General features: G+C 48.2%; 1 protein-coding gene across 2 annotated transcripts in view; it reads right to left on the bottom strand.

Moving 5' to 3' along the window:
- FMOD (fibromodulin) overlaps positions 1-4,006 on the bottom strand; it is a 14,041-nt gene extending 10,035 nt beyond the window's left edge. Inside the window, exon 1 of one of the 2 annotated variants that reach the window (XM_025205838.1) lies at positions 3,790-4,006. The gene's annotated coding sequence lies outside the window, so the exon portion shown is untranslated. Of the gene's footprint in view, positions 1-3,317; positions 3,714-3,789 lie in introns of those variants that run through there. The other variant, XM_006025026.3, reaches the window with a different exon arrangement.
- Positions 4,007-14,362: the final 10,356 nt, after the last annotated feature.

Below are 14,362 nucleotides of genomic sequence, written 5' to 3'. Positions count from 1 at the left end.
CATTCCTGCAGCATTTTGCCAGCTCACTTTTGCTCATCTCATCAGCAGAAAAATGGGACGTTCCGACTGTTTGCAACGTGTATGAAATCAAAGTCAAGAAGTTCAAGCTTATTTTAAACGAGCCCACTTTGAAAAGCCTGGGTGATGCAAAGTTCAGCTTGCACAATTCACATGAGTACTCAAGAATTAGGGGGATCTTGTTCAAGCATGCTAATAGGTGAGCACAACAACTGGGGGGAAGACAGTCAATGTGAAACCCAGAAATAAGCATTAAGCATAGATTTATGAATTGGAAACCCAATAGAAAAAGATTAACACCTGCTCATGGATAACTTGCAAACAGAAAATAAAGGAGAATAAATTAGTGGGATGAAACAGTTTGCTGGGATTATTTCAAATCATCATACTCCGAGACCCGTAGGGATGGTTCAATGGAACAAGAGATATTTTGACTAGAAGAGCAGGTACCACTGAGAGAATAGGGTTTTAGACTGGGGCTCTGCAAACCTTGATTTTATTCCTGGATTTGTTACAGATTTTTTTTAAGTGACTTGTTTGCAGTCACACCATCTAGCCTGTGCCTCAGTTACCCTGTAAAATGGGGTTAAGCTTCCCACCTCACTGAGAACTTAAGTAGGTAAATCCTGTTTGTGACAGTGGAGTACTGTCATATCATAGCAGTGCGATTCATATGAGGTCCTAGATGATGGTTTTTCTTCCTTCATTAACTCTTACTAACCTGGTGTAGAATAGCAGGCAAAGAGGAGATCTACCCAGGTGATGCTCTTTGCTGCTCTGAATGGGGCATGAGAAGGGATTCTGCTTCCCTGCTGACTTCACCATCCAAGGCTGGATGTTCATAGCCACAGAGTCACTTTTATGACTCTGGTGTTCACAAGCAGAAGTGGTGGCCTGTGCAATAGGTGCACCTAGTCCCCGCTGAAGATGGATCACCCATACTGCAGCAAAGGGTTTCCCTCCTTTCACTGCGGGGTTGGAGGAGAGTCTGGGGAGTCTCTTAATTAAGGTTATCCTTACTGCAGCTCTGTGCTCTGGAACTACATGCAGCATGATGTCAAGCAAGAAGGTTCCCTGCCCTGGTCACCTCTGCTGTGGCATGAAGCTCTGGCCTCCTGCCAGCCCTGAGGTCTGTATATCAATACATACCCAGGGCTGAGTGAAATTCATGCACACTGCAACCTGGAGCCCATGCACGCAAATAGCCGCCAGGGCTGGCTTGTGGGAAGGTTTCTGTCTACAGAAGGGTATCAGAGCAAACCAGAAAGAACCCAGTCCCAGTTCATTTCTCAAAGGCATTCCCAGTCTGCCCCACTGTCATTTCCACTTATGGCAGGACTTTGGGACAGTGCTGACGTAAGTCCCCTGCACTTGCTGCAGCCCCTGAACTCCTGCTAGGAAGGCCTGGGCTCCACGTTGCGATGCATATGTGGGCTTGCTTGCTCTGTGCTGACTGCACCAAATCCGGAAGCGAGGTGGTGAAGCCACATGGAGGGGGCACCTCCCACTGCGGCCCTGAAGGTCTCCATCTCCAACATCCTTGAGAGCAGTGGCAAGGGGCATCCCCAGGGCAGGTTCATCATCTCCTTTCTGAGTCTGATGCTTGTGGAAAGGGAGCAGGTGAGCAGGGCTGTGCTTCTTAATCTCTCCCTGTGTCCCTATCTTTCACTTATGCATCTTGCGGGGCAATACTACTATGTCCTGTCCTCTTTGGTCTTAAACTCTCAACTGTTAGAGGCAGGAATGGTCTCTCATTAGCTGTATGTGCAGCCCAATGGGTCTCTGGTCTTGGCTGGTGCTGCTGAACTAGAAGCAATAAAGAGGCCTCCAGAAACACAAGCAAGTGGGAAAGTTGGTGCCCCATGCACCCTTTGGACTTGGTGCTTGGAGTAGGACCCTACCGACCCAGTTCTGCTGTCTCTGCAGTGCAGATGCCCCACCACCAAGGATCCAGATGGAGCAGGCTGTCCTCAGACTCATTAGTTACCATTAGGAGCCACTGAATTGCTAGCACTGGGCCTAACTGTCCCAGACTCAGAGAGATGCACACCAGCTAAAACTGTAGCAGGGGATGGGTATGTATAGCTGCAACACTAAATGTGAATCTCATCACTCCAGACAAAGAGGGTACAGTGCTGCTCTGATCCCGACTGCCCTGCCTCGAGCTGGCTAGCTGGCACACAGCTCATGCAGGAAGAAAAGAGGGATTGAAACCTCTGTGGTCAGGCTTTTCATAATTTTTTCTATCCCACTTTTTCCATACGCATGGGAGTGCCTGCAGCTGACGGGGCACATGGAGCAGGGTGCATTAGAGACTGAGTGTGCTGTGAGATGTCAGCGCACACGGGCTGCTTCGGGGATCGGCTCTTCCCCTGCTCCCATTCCAGGGGCACCTTGCCTGGTAAAACACGGCTGCCGGCTTCTGTGGCAGCTCTGCCTGGCATACAAGCATCCTCCACCCATGCTGAAGTCCTCTTTCCCCCCGTGCAACACTGATCGAAGAACATTTCTCTACCCTGTGCAGCACTGTTCCTTAAGGAAAGTCTCCATTACACAGAATGGCTCCTAGGGGCTCTTTCATCCATATGCAACACCTTCCTAGATGGTCTCTGTCTTGATTCCTCGACATACAACACCTTTTCCCTCTCTTTCAGGGACTTCTCTTTCATCTTCTGAACCCTTGCTGTCAGTGTATTTCCAGCACCCAACTCCTTTTCTATGGTGGTATCTGAGTTCCTTCCAGATGTAGGATAATATATGTGTACTGAATCTCTGTCTCCATCAGCCTGACCAAGCCTGTTTCATTTTCATGAACTACTTTTCTAATTGGGATTGACACCCTGTACCACCATGAGATTTATCCATCCCTCATCATTTGCACCTTCTGACCATCACAACCTAGGTGCTACAACCTAGTGTAGATGGGACACTGGCACCATAGCCAGGTACCTGTCCTGGGAGAAGGGGGTACTCAGGTGGAGGTTGCAGCATGGAGACTGGCACAGATTTTTGTGCCAGGCTCTCATCTCCTTTCTCCCTTCCAGGAACTTCACAAATTGCCAAGGGGGAAAAATGGTTAGTAAGGATGATTGCTTTCCCCACTGCTCCCACACCAGCCATTCAAACAGCCTTCCAGGCTCAGCCCTGTGCCACCCGTGTTGCTGGCATGTGATTCACATGCCACCCTGCTTCAGCGTCGTGCTGGCAGCGTGGCAAGCGGGGTTGCATTCCCTCTGCCACATAGGTAGGCAAATAAATGGAGCCAGAAACAATCCAAATAAATACAGAAAGGAACTTACCAGGCTAAGAGGGTCTTTTCCAAAGCCTCAGCACTCTTCTGCCTGATCTCCTTGTGTTAAAGAGCATGTGTGTGCATCTCAGTTTGCCAGGGTTGGTGCCCGCCCCAGATCCCTGATCAAATATTGTGCTTGCAGGTCACAGGCTCAGCAGGGTAGTGTTTCTTTCTTTCTTTTTTTTTTTTTGTGAGTGACCTCCTAACAGCAGACAGTTTGCAGAGGAGAGTGAAGAGACCCTAACGCTGCCTGATGTTATAAATAACCTGCTTTTTCTCTCCTCTCTCCCTCTCTCTCTCGCTCGTCTCTCCTTGCCGAAGTGTTGGCAGTTTCCAGGCTCTCTGTTTAACGAGTTAGTGGAATTGTGGATGTTGTTTTTAACAGAGTCTCGCTAGGTCTCCTGTGTTTCTCATCAGGAAAAGCTGATGAGGCAGGAGGCCAGGTTAAAAAAAAAAAAAAGAATAAAAAAGTATCAAACCTTTGAGGGACGAAGATGAGCTCTTCAGAGATGGAGCCGCTCTGACCTATGTGCCGGCAGGATGAGATAGATCAGAGCTGCCCGGAGGGTGCAAGCCCTTGCCTGTCGGTCATCAGCCAATCTCAGCATGCGATATATTGCAGAAATATTTCTCCTTGGTATTTACTAGCAACATCCAAGGTACAGAAGTTACATACCAAAGATCTCATATAACACTAAGAATTTGTCTTCACCTCTTGGTGAGAGGAGTCAGACTGGCAGCCCTGGGAGCTGAAGTCCTTTGCCCAGTTGCAGGGAGGGAACAGTTTTGTGCTTAGCTACTGTGGTGAAGGACGCCATAGAGAAACCAAGGCAAAGGTAGAAGCTCGGGTGCCAATTTGCACTCTGTCTCTCTTTGTGGCCTCCCTTACTATAGCCTCTGGATATCTCATAAGCTTTAACATGGGCATCCTCCAAAAACTCCTGTCATAGGGGAATGTGTTGATGATCTTGGCTTTATAAATGAGGTATGGAAGCAGAGGAAGACACATGCTGTCCTGTATGACCTTAGACAAGTCGCTATTTTGCGCTCCAGGCTAAACCCCCCACCACTAGACTCTCCTTCCTTTCTGGAAGGGGAGTCCAATTCCTCCACTCAAATCCTCTGTAACTACAAAGAGCTCCCTCCTCCATGTGCCAGTTTTGTCCACCGGTGACATGAGGATAACGCTGTGAAGGCAGCTTTGAAGTCTGTGGAGGAAATACGCTTACACTGAAGCTAACCAAGTCTTATCGATCCACAGCACAGGAACAGGCAATTCGGGTTGCTCCCACGTTATAGACGCTTCGCTGCCAGATTGCCGAGGATTCAGTGCTCCAGGGCTTTGCCTTCCCCTGGGTTCCAAGTCACGTGCTGCTTTGAAAAATTCAAGACACAATAATTATTATTCAAACATTTCCTCTCCCTCCTACAAAAAAGAAAGAAAGAAAAACAAAGTCCAGCTGGTAATATATCCCTAGCTGCAGCAGCAAGCTGGACTGACTAAGGTTTTCAAAGGAACATGGATTTCGTTACATTTAGTTAGGTGCCAAACTCCCTTAGGCTTGTCTTCAGTCATTTTCCTTTGAAAATCTCAGTTGAAATGAATCCCTTCTTTTTGGTGTTCTTGCCATGGCCCTACGAATCCATGAAGAGCCCCAAAAAAACTGCTCATTGTAGCAAGGAAGAATATTATATTAATTCATGGAGCTTCAAATCATTGAAAATGAGGGTTGGAAGGGAGCTCAGGAGGTCACATCTAGGCCAACCCCCTGCTCAAAGCAGGACCACCCCCAACTATCATCTTCCCAGCCAAGGCTTTGTCTACCTGGGTCTTAAAAACCTCCAGCGATGGAGATCCCACCACCTCTCCGGGTAACCTGTTCCAGTGTTTGGCTACCCTTCTAGTGAGAGAGTTTTTCCTAATAACCAACCTAAACTTCCCTTGCTGCAACTTAAGCCCACTGCTCCTTGTTCTGTCGTCTGCTGCCACTGCAAACAGTCCAGCTCTATCCTCTTTGCAACCCCCTGCAGGAAGTTGAAGGCTGTTATTAAATCCCCTTTCAGTCTTCTCTTCTCCAGACTAAATAAGCCCAGTTCCCTCAGCTTCTCCTAAGTCACGTCCCCCAGCCCCTGAACCATTTTCGTTGCCCTCCACTGGACTCTCCAGTTTATCCACATCCTTTCTGTAGTGGGGGCCCAAGACTGGACACAGGATTCCAGGTGCAGCCTCACCAGTGCTGAATAGGGGGGAAGAATCAATGCTCCTACTAATGCAGCCCAGGATGCTGTTAGCCTTCTTGGCAACCAGAGCTCACTGCTGGCTCATATTCAGCTTCTTGTCCACTGTGACCCCCAGGTCCTTTTCCGCAGATATGCTGCCCAGCTAGTCACCCCCCAGCCTGTACTGGTGCATGGGGTTGTGCAGGACTTTGCACTTGTCCTTATTGCAGCTCAGCTTCTAGGGAAAGGGATCGGTTGGGTGACCACGCAGCTGCCTACCATAGAGTATGGCAGACTGGACTGCTTCTAAAGCTGTCAAGAGTACTCCCAAGCTGGGTCATTACAATTGCCGAAACACTTCTCTGTAACAGATGATTCAAAGTCCATCTTGGGCAGGGGATAAGCACATGGAAGAGACAGGTCAATGGACTTCCACAGGGCTCAGTGTTGGCCCCAACCCTGTTCAACTTCTACATAAATGACCTACCAACAACCACATCCCACAATCTCATCTATGCTGATGGCATCTACCGCGCTCCTCAAGCGCTATCTTTTCACACTCTGCACCAGACCCTGAATGAAGATGTGGCAAAGCTGGCAGATTACATGGCGGCTCATGCTGAGTCCTGCCAAAACTGTATCCAGTGTATTGCACCTCCATAATGCCAGTGCCAAAAAAGAACTTAACATCTGCATGGGTGGCCAGAAACTAAAACACCATCCTTGCCCAACATACTTGGGAGTGTCTCTAGACAGAACCTTGACTTTCTGGGAACATCTAAAGAAAACAGCTGCAAAGGTCAAATCCTGAATTCAAGTTTGCTGGATCAACGTGGGGGACTGTAGCCACAACACTCTGGACCTCAGCTCTTGTCCTATCGTACTCAGCAGCAGAGTATTTTGCACCTGTCTGGCAAAGGTCATCACATACACATCCTGTTGACACCAACTGAATGCAACCACGCGTATCACAACTGGAACCCTCCACTCAATTCCCCTCCCCTGACCTCCCATCCTTGCAAAGATTACTCCCCCACATATCCATCGTCTGACAATGACCCGAAAGCTGGTCAAAACCATTCATGCTGCACCTTATCTCCCATTTTATGATGGCCTGCTTGACCCATCCAAGGCTTGTCTTCCTTTGCAACGCCCCTTATGGAGCAACCTCCCTGACCAGGATCTGTGCAGACACTCTCTGGATCAAGGAATGGGAATCACGGGAAGTCACACACAAGTTCCTTGTGACAAACCCCACCTGTCAACTTGCTGGCTTTGAACTAAAACAATGGAAGTGGTCCTTGTTAAACAGGTTCAAAACAGAGCAAGGTCCCCTGTGCAGCCAACCTACACCACTGGGGCCTTAGGGCTAACCCATTGTGCACTTGCGGAGCGATGCAAACAATGTCGCACATCATTGAGGAGTGTCCCCTCTACAAACCAAGAGACGGATTAATAATATTGAATTCAGTTAATGATGAGGCTATTGCTTGGCTTCACGGGTTTGCATTCACTAAATAAATAATATTGAATTTCAGCTTCTTAGGAAAGCGATCGGCTGGATGAAGGTCACTGTCTCTACAGAGCAGCTGCTATTTATTCTGGAAGGTATAACTGGAGAGATCAAAGGGTCATCTTAATGTAGTAATACAGAGCTTGGTGAATGCAGGTCCATATGAAACACCCCATGACTGTCTCATCTGAGCATCTCATGGTCACCAATATATTTGGGTAAGGCAGATGGGGAACGTGGCAGGCCTTGTTACCACTAAATAAGGGGGTGGTCATGACTTAGCCGGCACGAGGTGAAATCCGAGTGAAGCCAAAGCTGTTTGTAGTTGTCACGTATGTTTGCAGCTTTATATCTGTGGCCTCAGCTTTACCAACCTAACATGGTTGATTCATTGTGAAACAGTAGCACAGTGCCCCTTATTTTCCTTCCTTCTGGATATTAGGAGCCTTGCCCTCCTACTCCTCTTATATGTTTGAACCCCTGAGGTAGCTAGCTCAAGACCGTAGAGCTGGAAACGTGTCATTACTGCTGTTTGCAAACAATGATTTCCATTGTAGCTATCTATCGCATCAAGTGAAATAGTGGAACGTGCCCAGATAGAATCATAGAAAATCGGGCTGGAAGTCCTCTAGTCCAACTTCCTGCTCATCTTGGTCTAAATGATCCCAGCCAAGTGTTTGGCTACCCTGCTCTTAAAAACTGCCAAGGCTGGAGATTGCACAGCCTCTCTGGGGAGCCTGTTCTGTCATCTAGACTAAGTAGTCCCAGTTTTTTTCTCATAATTCATGATTCCTTGAGCTCTTACCATTTGTTGTTGCTCTTCACTCAACTCTTCCTAATTTGTTCACATCGTTTATGAAGCGTGATGCCCCCAAACTGGACACACTATGACAGTTCACCAGTGCTGAGTAGAGCAGAAGTCACATTGCTATTTTAGTGTAGTGTTATTTGCATCTTTAAATTTCTGCAAATCCCCAGTTCCTCTGACGTCAGGTTGAACACTGGAGACATGAACTTTGTTTCATTGGTGTTATCCTGTATCTTAACGCTATTAGAAATAAATCGGAGTATGAATCCACAGAATTTTTCAGCAGACACTTACTACATTGACACCATTTTATACCATCCCATTGGATGAAGGATAATGGGGACTTGCTTATCTGTAATATCTTGCATTATAGTTATTTTGAGGAAGCAAGAATTGATGCTCCAGAATGAGTACATAGTTTTTTCCCCATCTGCATAAACAAATCTAATACCTAATATTTTGCTCCAGATGGCCAGTATTTCCTGTGCCACCAGTGAGCTCTTTTGCCTGACTTGGCCTTTGTTTTTGGCATGTGAGACAAGCCTTGATAAATTCTTCAGTGTTGCTGGCAAACAAAACTCATGTGCTAGAGGCAATATCTTTTATTAGACCAACTAAATAGTAGCCAAAAAACCCCCACGTTTTTCTTCGCAAGCTTTCGGGGCTAAACACCCTTCGTCAGGTTGAGGAGAATTCAAAGATTATAAAAGTTCTCCCAGGTAGAAAAGAAACTTCATGTTGCACGGGGGAGTTGAAGGGTGGAAGTTTTTTCCCTGGGTTCCTCAGAGTCCTGTTGTGAGAGAGTTGCTCTGTGATATGCGGATTCAGCAGGCTTCTTCCCTGGAGGTGTCCGACATCAGGCAGGGAGGTGAAAATGTCTTCTTTCATGGTTAGCAATGAAGTTTGCATTTCCAAACAGCTAAATACAATATTTCCCACATTTCAGGGATATATGCCGTAGCCAGGTTGGTCTAAGAAATAGAGACAAACAAAACTCTTGAAAGAAAAAAAGATTGCTATTTAGTTGGTTTAATAAAAGATATTGCCTCTAGCTCAAGAGTTTTGTTTGTCTCTATTTCTTAGACCAACACGGCTACCGCATATATCAGTGTTGCTGTTCATTTAAAGCCAGTGTAATGACCTTTATGCAGTCTTTTTAACATACTTTTCTGCATCATCATTTGGTTCACTATCTGAATACCTTGTAACAAAATTCCATTTAGAACTGAGACCTGTCTCTGAATTGGTGGCAGAGCCTAGGAACATGCTGTCCTGGTCATCCTGTGTCAATAATCTTAATCACTTTTTGCCTATTCTCATCCTGAAGTGTTACTTTGGCAATACAGTCTGCATTTCTTCTGAGGCCAGGAAGATTTTCTAATCCAGCTGACATGTAAAACATCTAGCTTTGGACTTTGAAACAAAGTGCATTTGTCAGATGCTCTGGAGCATGTCTACTGCTTCTGGTTCTTTCTGGGGGTTGAAAATTTGCAATTAATATGTTGGTAACTGAATGCAATAATCCATCTTCCTGAAGTAGGGAGGTGTGTTTTTCATGTCCTGTCTTTTTTAGTAATAGGTCTGAGTGGTCTACAGTAAGCTTCAGCTAATGCTTTCCTCACTTAAATAAAGACATGAAGCTTTTTGCTCTCACATGTTTTCTCTTAGGCCAGGGGCGGGCAATTATTTTGGGCAGAGGGCCGCTTACTGAGTTTTGGCAGGCCATCCAGGGCCGCATGACAGGCAGCCCGAGGCAGATAAATATTAATTTGCTAAATTTTTTAGGGGCCCTGCGGGTCGGATCGAATGGCTTGGCAGGCCGCATCCGGCCCCCCGGGCTGCATTTTGCCCACCCCTGTCTTAGGTGTTAACCAAAAATTACTGAACACATCAGAACCTGCTACTTTCAGAAATAGGGCTACATTTTGATTTTCTTCCTTTTCAGCCATTGCTTACACATACAGAGTGAAGTCTCTGCCGATGGTCTCCCACGTGCCCAGGGAGTTTCAGCTCTGGTAGAGGTTTTAGCAGCTCCATTCCTTCTCCTTTAATCTCCTTTGGGCTCCTGCTCCTGTGTGGTGTTCAGGAATCATTCTGGGCTCAATATGTGCTTGAAAACGAATGATGCCGTGACTCCATTGCACGCTGGCATTATGTACAAGAGCTGTACAAGAGTGCCCCTTGCAGGTGTGGCTCTCACAGCTGCTGTTGGAGAGAGGGGGGGGTTTACTTGGTTTTATGGCAATCCTCCTTTCTTTCCCTTGCAATGATGCCCCAGATTCTGCAGTCGCCTAACTGAAGCCTCATGCCTGATGGCTCTGACAGTGTGGGCAAGGAGGACTTTGTTGTTGGGCCTCTTCCCTGGGCTCCTTTCTCTTTCAAGGGGGTCCCTTTAGCATAGAGCATCTGAGGACCAGGCACATCTTTGCAACCTCCATTAGCCCTGTCGGGGGACATGACAGCTAGGAAGGTATCACCTTAGCTATGTTTTAATGAAGAAGGCAAGGCAGTATGGCATGTAATGTCTCCAGCCCTGTTGGCCCTAGCAGTACTTGGATGAGAGAGCTCCCGTGCGAAGTCAGCGTACTTGAGGAGGTGCTGCTGGTGAACCAAGAAGCATTGCCCTGAGCTGGTACGAAACCAGCCAGATGCTATGAACTTCCGACTAACATGGCTAACTACCTCTCTACTTCTATTTTAATAGGGAGAATTGAAAATCGAGGATTCTGGGCCTGCTTCTTACCTGCATACACTTTTCCTACAGCACAGAGAAGCCCTGAGCCTGAGATAAATGCCCAGGCAGACAGAGCACGTACAGCCAGGGGGGAAAAAGGAGACAAGAGTCAGAGCAAGAGGAGGAGAGACAGCCCTTAGCCACATCCAGACTCTGCAGTGGAGCCCAGCAAGATTTGTGGATGTCAGGTTGAATAGCAACTGCCTGGCATGACTGAGTGTTTGCCTTCACGCAGGCTGTCCCTTGCCAGCTCTGCCTTCACTGTCCTCTTTGAAATTCAGAAACTATTCTGGTGTTGACACTGGCAAGCAGTGCCCTCTTTCCAAATAAATCAGTAGCACATGCACACTCCCTCTTCCCCCATCCCCCCCATTCATTTTTCCTCCATCCGGAGAAGGCAGCTAACAGCAGAGGGTGGTCACCGGGTCTGTAAGAGATAGTCGAGCTCCCCAAGAGATGTGCATTCTTGTCAGGGTGTTGAATCGAGACACACCAGCCATGAGCTGTGCTCTCAAGGAAGAGGTGCATTCAAAGAGCATGTGGAACATAAATCAACCCTCTGGACGGGCATGCTCCTGACATGCTGTAACATCTCCAGCACTGTTGGCCTTAGCCGTGCTTGGATGGGAGAGCTCCCGTGAGAAGCCAGCGTGCCTGAGGAGGTGCTGCTGGTGAACCAACAACAAGCATTGCCCTGAGCTGGTACGAAGCCCTTGCAAGCCCTGCGCTGGCACAGCCGGATGAGATGCCAAACCCCAGGGTGCTGCCCACTCGTGATTGCTTTCCCATGTGAAACACAGGTCTGAGCACCAGGGCAAGAGGCACAGGCTTGCGGCCAGCCCTAGTGTAAGCCAGGGAAATGTTTCATTCCTTAAAGCATGCTATGAATCAGGGAGCCTGTGAAATGCTTTTGGCTATCCCATAGCTAGGAAAGGCCTCATAACTTTCGGGGTAGGTGGAGGACAGTCTGCCGGCCTGCAGCACTCTACCTCTTATAAAAATGCCCTCCTGAAAATGAAGCCCTTCTGGATTGCTTCAATAATAGCTTCCCCCAGAGAAGCAGGCTGGCTGGAGTACCTGCATGACTTGGGGGGCTATTTAGAAATAGCAAAGTACACAAAGCAAGTACCTGTGACACTTGGCTCGGATGTGCCTTCCTATTGATCTGCCTTGTCTGTCAAGACTTATTCTTTGCAGCAATGATCACATCTGATTATAGGTGTGCGCAGGACCTAACACAATACAGGCTTGACCTAGATAGGGGTGGTAGATGGTCGGAAAGCACAGCTGTGGATGCTGCAGGTCAAGGCTGCGACGGCAGAGAGAAGGCCGTGGCTGGCAGAGCAGGAGTCGGGTGCGGTGGGAGAGTTATTAGGAAGGCGATGAGTGGCATGGAGGGGCACTAGCAAAGAGGTGTGGAGGAGAGAGGGTGGTAGCTGGGTTGGTTATTGGGTGATATTGCAGATAAGAGCTGAAAAACCTTAGTTAAATTGTGCACGAAAAACTGCCTTGACCCTCACTTGACAGCTACACTCTGGCTCCAACCTGTGGCTATTCTCCGACTTCCAAAAAATCCAAAGGTCAGCACAAGGCAGGGCTATTTCCCACCGGACCGCCTCTCTCATCCAGGCCCTTGTTTCTTTTTTAGCAGCAGAGTTTTCCACCCAAACAGCATTCTTGAATCAAGATTTGAGAGACCGAAGAGGCAGACTGTCACCCAGACAATGTGGCTATGGAGAGCAGCTCCAGCTCCTCTCCTGGAAACTCTGAGTCCAAGGAGCGTTGTTGGGTTGGTGTTGTATAAACTCTTCCTGTGTTTCAGTGGAAAGTCTCTGATGCTTTGGCTCCCTGGCTTCCTTGGGTCAGACAGTTTCCATGGGAGATTCTTTGAATGCCTTTCCTCCGGTGAAATGCATCAGGGACTGTAAGGTTTTGGTGCGGAGTTTCCTAGAGCAAGAGTGGGGTGTCTCCTCCACATCTTTTAGCTCGGGTGAAACTTTATGGTCCCCTGAGCTGTGATGTCCATGGCTTGCCCAACTGACCTCACTCGAGAAATGCACTGGCTGGCTAGGGAGCTGCTAACTCATCTTTGCCTCAGGAAATGCAGCCCCAGCCCACCCATTTTTACTTGAACACCTCAGATTTCCTTACCCTGTGGAAATTTGCTGCAGCCACCTTGGGATGGAGGTGCTCCTAACAGCTGCCCCTGATGCCATTGCTTTCTGCAGGGCTTCATTTTTAATCGGGTTTCTTGTAAGGCCCAGGGACCAGGGGAAAACAAGCCAAGCAGGTTATAAGGCAGGATGCCTGCTGCCTCTGGGGGATTCAAGCAGGAATAACACCTGCCCTGAACACAGCAGCACTCGGCAGTAGATCTGACAGTGCAGCACAGAAGAGACGAGGATAACTACCCTCATTCTACTGGCAGGGAAACTGAGGCAGGGAGTGATAAGCTCATCGGCTCAAGCAGGTGGGTGCTGGGGAAGGGAACAGAAACCAGGTGTGTGACTTCCCCAGCGAGCTCTCTGCAATGCTGTGTCCTGCCCTATGCTTTTTGTGCCAGGTACAGTCCGGGGTGCGTTTACATCAGTGCTTTTGCTTCCTTTGAACTGCCCTGAAGCCTCAACAGCGTAAAGACGTAGTGTAGACAGATCGTGCTCCCTGCTTACCCCTCCTTGACAAGTGCTGCCTGAGCTTTCTCTCCACATGTCCATCCTCTGCCTTGACAGCACACATTGCATGCCCTATCTGAACATCTCCAGCTGCTGCCCTGCCTGTGCCCCATGCAAGCCTTTGTGCCCTCCCTGGTGGGGTCATATTATCCATGCACCCCCTGCTTGGATCCTCCTCCTCCATTCTCAGTGAAGACCCATCTCATTACAATCTGGCAGCGAGTGGGGACTGGGATCTCAGTAGCCGCAAACAGCTTCTAATTGACTCCAAATCACTTCTGGGGAGGTGGGGTGGGAAACAAAACCCAGATTCCCCATTGCCACCCACCACTCTGCCTCCAGCTGCTGACTCAGCGAGGCTGCGGCCCTGGGAAATGATAGCTTGCTGGACCAGCCTCTCCATTGTCCCCAGGTAATTATAGCCTGAGCTTTGGCCCCTGGAGCCTAATGTTATTAACTCACACTTCTCCTGGGAGTTATGGGTTGATTATAGGTTGGGGACAACCTCTCCTCCATGACCCGAATCTTGGCCTCCTTGAGAAAATTTAGGAGAAGAGGCTTCTTCTGATTTCAGTGGGCTCAACCCATTCAGAGCCTTTTGAGGGATTTCCAAGTGGCCCCTTCATGACTTAACTTTGAGCTCCTTATACCCCTTCCAGGAGCAGGCAGGATAAGGTAGGGAGCAATGGGACTGTAAGGTCTGTCACTTTATAGGTAGGAAACTTTGGGCAAGAAGGTTTCTCATCAGAACATGTTAATTTACCAAAACTGAATCTTTCTGGGGGGAATATACCTTTTAAAGTCAGGAGCAAGATGCAGCTCCCCACAACTCCCACACAGGCTGGGACCAGGAGCGCCTTCCAAACAGCATCAAAGAGACTGGGAGTTCCCAGCAGGGTTTGCATCCTACCTTGTGGACATTAGCTTACAGTAAGCACGGGCGTGAATTCACGGTGCTCTAGCTGCTCTGCACTAACTCCCATGTTCTTAGGATATGGACATAGAGTAAAGCAGAAAATTGCTTCTATATCAGGTGCTTAGTGGTAACTGCCTGTGTGCATGCTCACGTCTCATGGTAAAATGAGTTAAACCTTGGTAACTTCAC

The sequence above is a fragment of the Alligator sinensis genome, unplaced genomic scaffold, assembly GCF_000455745.1.
Source record: "Alligator sinensis unplaced genomic scaffold, ASM45574v1 scaffold872_2, whole genome shotgun sequence".
Lineage (NCBI taxonomy): Eukaryota > Metazoa > Chordata > Crocodylia > Alligatoridae > Alligator > Alligator sinensis.
The sequence above is the reverse complement of the archived record's forward strand: the minus strand, read 5'-3'. Positions and strand labels throughout refer to the sequence as shown.